Source organism: Pavona decussata, unplaced genomic scaffold (assembly GCF_977016875.1).
Source record: "Pavona decussata unplaced genomic scaffold, jaPavDecu1.1 SCAFFOLD_156, whole genome shotgun sequence".
Taxonomy (NCBI): Eukaryota; Metazoa; Cnidaria; class Anthozoa; order Scleractinia; family Agariciidae; genus Pavona; species Pavona decussata.
In genome coordinates, this window is record NW_028145568.1 from 2138729 (window position 1) to 2150408 (window position 11680).

An 11680-nucleotide genomic window follows, 5' to 3' on the forward strand; every position below is an offset into this window, starting at 1 on the left:
AGATTGTGCTGTTTTGTTGTTATAACGTGGAATGTTTGCCTGAGATATACAATTAGTATCAATTACGCCGTGATTGCGATGAATTCTGTTTGTTTTTGGGCTAACAAAGATTTCCCTATGATTGTTTGGCATTATCAACGGATATGAGCGTCAGAACGATTCAAAGAATCTAAATTTTTTCGACTGAGTTTAGAATTATTTTACGAAGTGCTTCTGAATCACATTTCTATGAAACTCACATTTTGGCTAAATTGATACATCGAATCTATTTATGAGCCCTCTTTCTCGTTTAACTCAACAGTATAAAATTGCCATGCTCACAACGAAGTGTTCTGTTAAGGTATTCATTTTGGTTTCGAAATTTGCCGTGAGAGAGTTTGTTAGGTTAAACCTTGGAGTTCATGGGAGGTAAGCGATCAAATAAAATTGTACAATGGGTGATTAAGAAATATTCCATTTCTTATCTCATTCACATTTTCAGAAGGTGAATACTAGAGCTCTGGAATTATTATTATTATTAACTCCCTGCTGAACAACATTAGATCGCTGAAGTGCGCATGCACCGTGGTTCCAGAGTCCCTCTTCAAACCTATGTCGTAAACCGAATGGTCAATATTCATGAAGTCAGGATTTCTATTCTCTGCTAGAGTACGTTCCAGTTTCATCTCGCCGTTTTTAAACAGTCTCACTGTACGGTCAGCACGACTCCAAGTCGTTGCTACGTGACTCCACCTGGCGACAGGCACGACATTACTGTAGGGAGACAATTGATGTTGCCATGGTTATCAACTCAAGTACCAAGTAGTTTACTGATCATGAACAGATGAGACTACAATTGCAATAAATAACTTATATGTGTAAATGATAGATTTCTCCAGTCATAAATGGAAATGGTCTGGTAGCTGGCTTCCGAAAAAATAGGAGCTGGTGTTGGATTAGAACAAGGGTTACAGTTCAGGGGCAGGGTTAGGGTTTATGATTTTATGAGTTACTTTAAAGTATAGGCATGGAGGACAGGGGTTAGAGTGAGGTCAGATTTCCTAGTTCCCACCGACTTTCTCTCCACTTCCCACCTCTCGCCAACTTGGTGCCCCTCCCCCACCTCACTACCTTTGCTATTGTTGCTAGTTTGGGAATTCTTCGCTATTATTTTGAGTCACCCCCGCCATATCGAAAGTGCTATTCTATTTTCGCCCCCTTCCCCCATTCGTCCTGTCACAGCAGTTCATACCCTCCCAATATAAGCCAGATGGGAGATGACTCACTTTGCATCCGTGCACAAAACGATAAGATCCGCACCAGACTGGTCTCTTGCTTGGGCGCACAGGGGACCATTCGTCTCCATGTAAATTCGGAAGGGGAAAGGAGAGGACCAGTCCCCATAAATCGGCTTCTGTGCATTCGGAAGCAACGCCAACTTGATCCACAAAGCAATGGTGACGTTTTTTGTGGACAGGTATGGAAGTTGGAGTTTTAGCGTACGTTCCATGACTACCATCCAAAAATAGAACGGTTCTGCCATCTTGCTGTTCAAATTTTGCGGCTCCTCTTAAACTAGCTACAAGAAAGGGTAAAAACGTATAAGACCTTTGGTAATTTTTTAGTTCATAGTTGAATACGCTTATGCAATAGTTGGCGCTAATCCCAGAAGATACATTGTCGTAATGTTCATCGTGTCCAAACAACGTGAGTCCCCGACAGGAATCAAACCCATGCCTGCCGCACTGTGACAACACGGATGCTCTATCGAAAGCTTTAAGTGTGTTGATACTTTATACATACTTATCATTGACATATTTTATCACATTTTAGCGTTCATGATATTCTTACCGATTTTAACTGTTTGTAATATATTTATGCTAAGTTTTGTATTTTACTCGCACTTGAAAATGACCTCGGAGAGGTCGAAACGTCGTTTTTTTAGCGTTAACTCTTATCACAAAAAAGAAGATATATAAAGAAGGACGGAAAATGTAAAACGATAAACGAGAAAGCGTGATAAGATGAACATTACATTAACTTACTTCTCATTTCGTTACCAAGTTTAAAATTTGCCCAGCACATTTGTAACATGTTAACTTAATAAGCGGCCGGCCTACTGGGCATCATTCCCCCAGTGGTTATTCCTCAGTGATCTTGGGGGTATGTAGTACGCGTATCACATATGAAGTTAGTACGTGGCCTCGCTGGCAACGAGTTTCTCTGGAGCTCAGTGGCTAGAACATCCAACCTGAATGTGGAATGCCATTGATTTCATTCCCGTCGGAAACTCAGATTTAACCTCCCTGATGATTCTCACAAACACATGGCATTTCTCTACATCATGTTAACACAGAAAATCGCAAAACTGTTCATCTTCCAAATTGGTACTCTTAATCCCCACGGAATCAAAGAACGCTTTTCATTTGACTAATTTATTCTTGTTTTCCACATTACCATGCTCCCACCAGTAGCATAGCTCCACTACTCAATATATAAACCACATACAACCCATAATTCTTTGATTCGCTCTGACGAAGGGATAATGCTCGAAACATCAAAACTCGAATCTCTTTACGGTGGCAAAATTACCTTATCAACTCTATTGATAAAACCAAACTTAGATTTTTTTCTGTTTAACGCTCATGGCGTGATTAATAATGCATCTTCCCCCGTTCATCGCCGACCTTAAAGCGCACCATCTCGCTTTACTTATCACTTTTGTACGTGTCTTCTTTTCACGCGTGACACAATCTAGTTCAAATAAACCAGGGCATGAAAAACAAAATGGATTTTGTAGCCTACCAGGCGTAAAATTCGTAAAACAATGCCTAGTTTTACTTTTGTTGAAAGGACTTTTTAGGACCTTGTTTTTGGTCACGGCTTATTATTGGAGGAAGATTGGTTCGATTTGACAAAAAACACCTTCCAAAAGGAGTAATCGGAAGGAGGCGAAGGAGGAGGGGGCGAGGATGGGAGGGGGGAATTGCCGCTACCTTCTAGCCTGCGGGAAGCTCTCTATTATAGGTCAGCCAAGAGAGGATTGGGGCGGGGACGATTGGGTTCCTCGCCTCAGCTCGCGGTATATCCACTCGCGGCTGACCCAAAATACAGAGCTTGCCCGCCGTCTATTACTTTCTGGATATTGCTACCTTGGGATCATCGCTACTTGCGATGAAATATAATAACGGCCAAAAAAAGAAAATTTACTGAAATGATATTTTGGGTGTTTTTTCTTTTATCCACATAATTTTCACACATAGGATAGATATGGTCGTCGATTTTGCACGCAGTACGCGTCTTTGTTTTAGGTTTTTTTTCAGTTTTGGGTAAACGTATCCAGAAAACCTGTTCCTGTCTTATTCAAGGGAATTACCTTGATAGCGTGCGTTTATGCGTGAATAGCAAAACTGGTTGTGTTCATCGGACATGTTGTGTTACTCCAGCAACAATGAGCGAACTTGTTTATTCTACTAACGTTTCGATCGGAAAGATTTCCAAGTATAATTGGAATATTAGCTTGTCTTATTTTAGGGACTAAGTCTGGATTCCCCAAAAATAACTGAGCCACACATGGTTATATCAGTGTTAAGCATGGCTTAAATTTATCAGTGCTTACTTGAAAAGTTTGTCCGTACCATCTAGTTTCCAATGGAGAGAAAACCCTGCGAAATAAATTGGATAAATAGTGGCATCCAAAAAGATTCATATTATAATCTCTCAGAAAAAAAGGAATCGGATGAAATCTTGTCGATAATCCTGAAATAAATTCCTTAAACATATCCTGAGGAATCTAGTTTGTGTTTGTGTTTCGCGAGTTCACGTTTCTTTGAAACTTACGTACCTGAAACAATTTGAGAGAAGTGGATGAGTTTCCTGCATTTTTAATGCGTTTTAGAGCTCAACGTTGTTGAAAACAAGACCAAGGCCTTCACCTCACTACCCACTGAGAGGCGATTGCAGCTGGTGCTGGTCCTAGCTGTGTGATCAGAGGTTTCAACCCCGCTATCGGCTGCAATGTATGGCGCCCTAAAACTCAGGTTTACCAAGAGAAGATAGAACGCCATTAGGCTGCTTGAATTAAAACTTTGAAAAGTGCAAAAGCCATGAACAAAGATCCTGCTTGCTTGTACGTTGGATCTCACAGGAGATCTAATCCGCCAAACTTGAAAAATAGACGATGAGAAGTCCCAAGACTACTGGAAGGCTGACACATCGTAATATATTTCAAAACAATAATACGGCTGGCCAAACCACCTTCTTCAGGTTTAGATGTTACTAAATTATATAAATGAAATTACCATATTATATTATGGAGGATGTTGCAATACATAGGAGCGGCGGAAATGACGTTTACAAAGTGGTACCAAAAGATAAGAAAATAAGTAAAATAAAATAAAATAAAATAAAATAAAATAAAATAAAATAAAATAAAATAAAATAAAATAAAATAAAATAAAATAATAAAATGAAAAAATTTAAAGAATTACAATTCATCACGTCTATTTAAACCGTGGGGTTCCAAGGTCCCCGCTAAATTTATAAGAAAAGACTCTCTGTCTTTTCTGAAATAATCACATGAGGAGTGGATAACTTCAAGTGGTATAAGTTGCATATCAGTGTGGCAGTGGTTTGGTTAAGAAAGAAAATGTTCAGAAACAGTGGTTGGTTTGTCAACTGGGCGTCTATGTTCGTTGAATCTGTCTTTGAGACGTCGCTTAGTTTCACCTACGTATTGTAAATGGCAGTGGTTACATTGTACCACGTAGATTAAATTTTTGGTGTTACCGGTTATGTGTGAAGTGATGATACGGGTTTCACCTGTGAAAGAAAATGTATAGTGTTTAAGACCGTTAGTAATGTAAGGACAAGTGGCGCAATTTTGTCCACAGCGGAAAGATCCTGGTGGTAAATTAGTGCTGTTAGGAGCGGTGACAGCTGGTAGTTGTGCTTTAACTAAAATGTCGCGAAGGTTAGAAGTGCGTCTGTAAGCGACGATAGGTGGGTGTTTAAAAACGTCCCTGCAACGGTTAGTTGGCAGAGCGTCAGTGCGAGAAATATTAGCAGCTCGTAGAAATTACAATATTATATTGTGGAGGATGTTGCAATACATAGGAGTGGCGGAAATGACGTTTACAAGGTGGTACCAAAAGATAAGAAAATAAGTAAAATAAAATAAAATAAGGAAGGAAGGAAGGAAGGAAGGAAGGAAAGAAGGAAGGAAAAATGGAAGGAGGAGAGACCGAGAGGGATGAAGAAATGGGGGAAAGGACCAGGGAAGGAAGGAAGGAGGGAGAGTTAGGGAGGAAGGGGAAGGAAGGATGGATGGAGGATGGATGACTAAACAAACTAAGTAACGTAAATGCTCCTAGCACCCTGGTAAATAGCCAGAGCCTAATGACCCTAGCGTCCCAAGGCACGATGTTCCCCTTTTTATTTTCTCTTATTCTGCTCTTTAATTTGTTGATGATGGTGCTCTGGTCGCTCACACATCCAAGAACCTGCAAGCCTTGCCGCTGCATGTACTACTTTCAGGCTTAAGATCAGTGAGTGCACCGTGGCGGACCAACCGGCAACTGAAGAGCCTGAGAACAAGCATGAACGGCAGGAAGCTGGCCATTGTGGAGCAATTCTGCCACCTGAGATCATACGTCACCAGAAACGTGAATATGGAGGCAAAACTCAACAGCCGCTTCGGTTGCGCTGCTAGCTGCCTCGAAAAAACTGCGAAATCGGAAATCGAACCGGAAGTTGAGGTTGGAGACAAAAAAATCGCAGACTACAATACGTGCGCACTATCAATGCTGCTGTATACGAAGCAGATCACCAGATTTAGCCGTTCCATCTGATAAAGTTGAGGCGAACCTTGGGGGTCAGCTGGAGAGATGGAGCATCGAATGACGAGGTCTTGTGTCAACACGGATGTGACAGCACGCACACAATCTTCGTTACCAGGCGGCTCAGGTGGTTCAGAAACCTATGCTGACTGCCGGATGACCGTCTACCCAAGGCTGCCTTCTTCAGGGAGACGGTATCCGGGTTTTGTCCTCGAAGTCGGCCAATCCTACGTTTCCAAGGTCAAGTGCGGGATGAAGTGCGGCACTTCGACATTTCGGTGAACAGGGTAAAGCGGGCATGTGCGAAGAGAAAGAGAATGCGAAGCTTATGCACGGTGGCTTTATGAAAGCGGAGTCAAGGTTGCGGTAGGAGGGTTAACCACGCCGGAAACAGGTGGACTGGCGCGAAAGGATTTGATCCACTGGAATCTGAGTGGCCTATTTACAGTCAACTCTCCGCTAACGGACACTCTCGTAAGCGGACAGCTCTACTTACGGACGGCTTTTTAAATCCCCGTTTTTACCTCCCAGTCAAGCTTTCTATTTACACATTCCCGTAAACGGACACTCTCTCGTATGCGGACGCGGACACTTTTGAAAATGAAAATTGGATTTTTCTTTTGTTTACGCTCTCTCGTAAGCGGACACACCATGTACGTAATTGACTCTTGGCAATGAAATTTGTCTTTAATTTGCAATAAATCAACAAAAATATGACCTTTAACAGAGCAACAGAACAGCGGGGATCGCTTTTTACAAATTTCAATTTGTCCGCGGCAAAGCAAGCTGTCCGTTCGTTTGACATTAACAAGAGTCCGACGAAACATTTGTAGTGTCACGTTAATTATGGCCTAGCCTGTTCACGGACGTTTTTTTTTTCGTAAGATATTGGCGCTCGCCAATATCTTACGAAAAAAATAAACGTCTGTGAAGGGGCTAGTTATGGCCACGTTCGTCATGGTCTACTTTACTTCTTGTTTCTGTTTTCAATCACTGATTGTACCAAACACTGTATCCCAGATAATCAAGCTTGGACTTGAGCCACGGTAAAGATGTTTCAACATCACCATAAAAAACGTATTTACAAGGAATTTCGATGCCGTACCCAGCTCCTCTGTTGACAGGTTTACCCGTTATGATGGCTTTCCCTTTGTTTGTTCCGCGCTTTAAAAACTTGGTGACAAATTCAGCCATCCTCAAAGGAATTAGACTGTTCACAGCCCCCCTATTTTCCGTGGGATTCCGCTTCGGTGTAAGCGAGCGCGATCTGGGAAGAGTGTCTAAACTACCGAGGGGGGGGGGGGGGGGGAGTCCCGCTCCCCTCGGAAGTTTAGACACTCTCCCCAGATCGCGCTCGCTTATATAAACAAAGATGGCGGCGGTTCCATCGAAGCCTACCGGTCTAATCCCACGGAAAAATAGGGGGGCTGTGAACAGTCTACAAAGGAATGTGACCAAGTATCTCATCGAATCCAGACACTGTGTTAGCGTGTTCCTTGGCTGTGGTTTCAAGACTGCAATCTTCTAAATTAGGCCTTACTACAGCAACCGCATTCACGTCCTTGATGTTCTTTGGCTCGCGTTTGAGGGCCCTTTCCTCATTTAGTTGTGGATCCCAGCCAGCCGCATCTTTGTATACATGATAACCGCGAATGTAGGACTCAACCATTACGTACGATTCTGTCATCCTGTTTGCCATCGCTTTATACAGCTACAGTCAAGAGATCACAGCAAAATGGGGTCCGTAATTTCTCTTTTCACAGCGTGTGTTTACTGTTGTTGCTTGTCATCGGGTTCTTTTTCAATGAAAGTAAATTTAGTGTTTGTACGTGTGTGGGCAGGTCATTTTAATTTCCTAAAATCTTGACGTCGGTACTTTTAGCCTGTTAAACTGTCGGTAAGAGGTGTGAAAATTTTCCAGAACTCTTACAGAAAGCTAACATCATTTAAAAATACGAGTGCAGTATCAATTCTACCATAAAAATTCGTTTGCTTTATCCTGTTGATTGAAATACAGTATCTCTATTACTGTAGTTTGTAGTCGTGGATACTAACTGTATACAGTACACTGCTTCGTGTAATTTTCACAGATTACAATATAATCCCGTAATTCGCGTGTCAATCAGTGTGATTTTCTGCCATATTCAGTGCATTGGCGAGTTTATACACGTGTAGGTTGCTGTGAATATGTCGTGCTGCAGTAACTACGCGAACGTTACAAAATATATTTGTTTAACGTGCGAAAGGCCAGTTTGTAATAAGTCAAGTGATTGTTCGGTGTGGGCGGACGAGGAAAATCCAGGTTGGAAGGCAGGTATTGCTGTTGCCTGGTGTTTGCCCTGTTTCGACAAGAGAATTGCTGCTGAAAACCTGATCGGAGATGAAGAATTCAAAGAAGAGGAGCCAGTCAATCGTCCAGAGCAGCAAGTGAATCAAATACAGGGGAGTCCTCAAGTGGAAACAGCAAGCAGCTCGAGTAAGGCGAAAAAGAAAGCAAGACAGGCTACAAACGATGGTCAGAGCCGCAAGTGTTTACCCCTAAATGAGAAAGTACAAGTGATCCGTGCCTCACAAGATGAAAAGCAAAGCATCAGGCAGCTGGCGAAGAGGTTCGCTTGCGGAAAAACTCAAATAGCAAAGATCATTGCTGATAAAGAGAAAATTATGGATGAATGGATGTCCAATGGCAGCTCCACGATCAAACGAAACAACTTCGAAAAGTATGAAGAGATAAACCGCATACTGTGGGATTGGTATGTCAAGGCTAGAGCAGCAAACATCCCAGTGGATGGGCCTTTTCTCAAAGAAGAAGCCAGGTTGATTGCCAAACAACTCGGCGTGACAACTTTTAAAGGAACAAAAGGCTGGTTTTCTAAGTGGAAGCAACGGCACAACATTGCGCAATTCAATATCACTGGCGAGGAAGGGGATGTTAGCAAAGACACGGTAGAAAGTTGGAGTGAACGTGTAAAAGAATTGACCAAGGGATATGCAGCTGCCGATATATGGAACGAAGACGAAACTGGGGCATTTTGGAGAGCGCTTCCAAGCAAGTCTCTCTCAGAGAAGGGAAAGCGATGTCGTGGAGGAAAGAACGCCAAGCAAAGGATCACTGTCGCTTTCTTTGTGAGCGCCGACGGAAGAAAGGATACTGTTGTTCTTATCGGAAGCAGCAAGAAGCCCCATTGTGTTGCAAACCTTGTAGATATTTCGCGCCCGTGTGGCGCTCAGTATTTCAGCAACGCAAAGGCATGGATGAAAACTGAGATAATGGAAAATGTGATATCCCAGTTAAACAGCAAGATGAAGCGGGAAAATCGTAACATCATACTCTTTCTCGACAATGCTCCCTGTCATTGTCCCTCCCTAAAAGGCAAGTTTTCCAACATCCGAATTGAGTTCCTGCCGAAAAACACCACGTCACGCACACAGCCTCTTGACGCAGGAATCATCAAAACTTGGAAAACGTACTACAGGCGGAAGCTATTGCGATATGTTGCTGGCCAAATGGATGGAGAGAAAACTGCGAGTGAGATTGTCAAGTCCGTTAATTTGCTGATGGCTGTACGATGGGTGGTCAGCGCCTGGGAAGAGGTTCCAGCTGCAGTCGTCTCCAAATGCTTCAAGAAAGTTGGGATGTATCCTGTTGAAAATCTCAATGCTGAAGAAGATGACGACCCGTTCGAGGGAGAAGAATTGATGGATATTCCTGAATTGCTAAGCCATATTTCCCCAGGACTAGACATGTCAGCGTTCGATGACGAAGCTGAGGCCTTTGAGCCACCTGTGGATACCACACTTCCAAACTGGAGAGATACCGTGCGACAAGAAATAATCGCTGCGTCTATCAACGAAGAGCAGGTGTATGAGATAATCGACGATGATGAGGAATATGACCAGCCCCTGCAACTTCCGGAAATTACATCTGCGGAACAGGCGCTGGAACTTGTTGGGAGGCTAGCGGCATTTTCTGACTGGCAAGGAAACGAGCCGCTAGTCCAGGCAATTACCAAGGTCAATGATGTCTTAGTAGACATGCGACTGAAGTCTCTATTGGCAAGGAGGCAGTCAACCATAACGGACTATTTCTCCTAACTGTCATAGGACCAAGCAAACCTTCTCTGGTCACGATATACCTTTTGGACGACAGCAGTAAGTCCCGTTGAACGTTTTATAAGAAGAGTTATGTTTTTAAGAAGCACCAAAGTTACATTTATAGACGGCAACAATAAGTCCCGTTGAACGTTTTGTAAGAAGAGTTACGTTTTTAAGAAGCACCAAAGTTACATTTATAGACGGCAACAATAAGTCCCGTTGAATGTTTTGTTAGAAGAGTTATGTTTTTAAGAAGCACCAGAGTTACATATATGGACGGCAGCAGTAAGTCCCGTTGAACGTTTTGTTAGAAGAGTTATGTTTTTAAGAAGCACCAGAGTTACATATATGGACGGCAGCAATAAGTCCCGTTGAACGGTTTGTTAAATGTAGAAGAAATACTGTATATATATATTTTTTCGAGTTTTAACATTTGACATCAATAAAGAGTTTCGCTTTATATCTTCAGTTGCTATTTTTGTCTACGCAATAAAACACAATTAACACCCGCTAATTAACTCTCCCGTAAGCGGACATCCACCCTATTTTTCTTTGGTGTCCGCTTACGGGAATAATTCTCGTAAGCGGACAGCTCTACTAACGGACACGTTTTTCAATTCCCGAGGGTGTCCGCTTACGAGAGAGTTGACTGTATTCTGTATTTTTGCCCCAAGTTACGCTTTGTGTCAGTATATCCAATTTCTTCCCTCTTCAATTGGCTTGAATCAATTAGTTGAATCTAATGCACACATCTTTGTCACCCACGTCTTTGAAATTTGAATAGGCGTTTAACCTGTCACGTGAAATTAGCTTCTTTTCAATGTCGTGTACAATCCCGTACCTTTATCTTCTCACTATTCGGAGAGAGGAATACATAGCTTTGGGTATAAGATTGTGTACTTAAGCCTGACAGCTTGTAAGAGGCATGAAGAGGCAATTAGTGAAAGCGGCTTATTACTGGTCTTATAATATAGAAGGCAAAATTACTGAATGCTGATTGGTCGAAACAGAGGCCATGTTTTCTTAATTTTCCTTTCAGCGAGGGCCAAATTACTTACTCCTAATTGGTCGAGCGGCGAAACTGACTTGCTCCTGATTGGCTGGGCGCGCATTTAGTTGGTTTCTTCATTTTGCATTGCCACGACAACAACGACTTCTTTCAGGTTCTTTGGAGTTTGACTGTTTCAGCCGGATTGTTTGAGCCAAAAATACTTGGACATCAAGTGCTACTGCTACATAGGAAATTCTTAATTCTTACAAGAAACAGCAAGAGATTATTTGTGTCAAAAGCTAAAAACGTGATCGGATTTGTTTGGTTGAAAAGCTGAAAACGTTCATGGCCGCTACCAAGTAGAATAAACGTACAATTTGAAACACATTTGGTTTGGCTTGTTTGTTTTGAGTTTGAAAACGGCGGGTCTAAACTACTGGTCACATTCCACAGGTCAGATTACAGGTCACTGTGCTACAGATGAATAAACAACACCAAAAGTGTGTCCTAGCCCTAGTCATTCTACCAAAATGTCGTTTAGATCGTGGGGAAAATTGTGGCTTAGTTTATTTTTCTTTAGCACAGTGGCCTGTACTTTAGACCCATGAGTTTGAAAACAATAGAATTATTAGAAGATGAAGAGAGGAAGTCAATCTTTATGTTTGCTCCTCCAATACACACTTTTTAAAGCTCAATCACCCTGTCATTCTTTACACGCAGTGTTACATAAGGCGACTGGTTGACAACAGCCAAAGAACATAAATAGTCTGAAAAGTAC

General features: G+C 42.2%; 1 protein-coding gene and 1 pseudogene across 1 annotated transcript in view; one reads left to right on the plus strand and one right to left on the minus strand.

Moving 5' to 3' along the window:
* The window catches only part of LOC146465230 (blastula protease 10-like), a 532877-nt gene that overhangs the window by 97001 nt on the left and 424196 nt on the right, over positions 1-11680 (plus strand). The window lies entirely within an intron of this gene.
* Positions 387-7010, minus strand: LOC146465243 (uncharacterized; annotated as a pseudogene).